Consider the following 1386-nt stretch of genomic DNA (forward strand, 5'->3'; position numbering starts at 1 on the left):
CTGTTGATCGGGAAACTTGTTGAGTTACCAGTTAGGAATCATTTCACATATTTTATTAAAAAAAAAAAAAAGCTTCAGAACTTCCTCCTACTCTTGAAAGAGCCTCAGCGATGTATCTGTGTGAAGTTTTAAACAGAGGCAAATGTGTGAGAGTGACAAACAAATATTTCCTCTTTTGTGAGCTGGTATTAAATTAAAAATGACTTTTTTTAAAGACTCAGCAATTTGTCTTGAAAATCCTACCACTTCATGTGTAGAGCTAAATGGCTAGATCAGAGGTTCTTAAACTATATATATATATGTGTGTGTGTGTGTGTGTGTGTGTGTGTGTGTGTGTGTGTGTTTCTTGGACTCTTTTTACCATCTGGTGAAGCTAATGAACCCTTCTTAGAATAATGTGTGTGTGTGTGTGTGTGTGTGTGTATACGCATGCATGTTTGTGTGTATTTCCTAGCCTCTTTTATCAGCTGGTGAAGTTAATGAACCACCTCTTAGAATAATGTTTTTTAAATGAATAAAATAAAATACAGAAGATTACAAGGGAAACCAATTATGTGGAAATAAAATAGATTTTTCCCTGATCCGAGCTCATGGACCCCATGAAATTTCATGAACTGAGATAAAGAATCCCTGGTTTTAGAGCATCATTTTTCTAGAGTAAGGTAGATGTTTTGGTAGAGTAGGCAAATGCCTAGGTAGTATAATCTGAAGGCTACTAAATAGTGCCTTTCTCCAACTATCTCATGGAATCAAAGAGCCAGCATAGACCGTATAGAGATCATCTAGTCTGACTTTTTCACTTTACACATGAAACTAAATCCCAAAGAGGTTCTAGATCATACTGTAACTCAACGGCAATAGTAAGCTAGAATTCAAGTCCCTAAAATGATGAGGTTCATCTAGACCACTAAGGTCTCTTCCCACTCTAGATTCGTTGATCTTTTTTCTTTCCCCTTATATTCAGTTCAATGTTCTTTCTGATACATGAACCTTACCATTTTATGCTATAATCATATCCTTGCCATTGTTCAGTCATTTTTCAGTCATGTCTGCCTCTTCATCATTTGGAGTTTTCTTGGCAGGTGTTAGAGTGGTTTACCATTTCCTGCTCCAGTTCATTTTACAGATGAGGAAAAAAGCAAACAAGGTTAAATGACTTGCCCAGGGTCACATAGTTAGTAAGTTTCTAAGGGCAGATTTGAACTCAGGAAAATGAGTCTTCCTGATTCTAGGCCCAGCACTCTATCTACTACACATCTAATTGTAGGATATAATCATAGCCTAATTATTCTTAATATTCTACCTTTAGACTGTCATTCTTTTGAGGTGAGCATTACCTCTAGTCAATTGTGTTTTTATGTGACTCCACATAAGAGGGGAAACCCA

The sequence above is a fragment of the Gracilinanus agilis genome, chromosome 3, assembly GCF_016433145.1.
Source record: "Gracilinanus agilis isolate LMUSP501 chromosome 3, AgileGrace, whole genome shotgun sequence".
Classification (NCBI taxonomy): Eukaryota; Metazoa; Chordata; class Mammalia; order Didelphimorphia; family Didelphidae; genus Gracilinanus; species Gracilinanus agilis.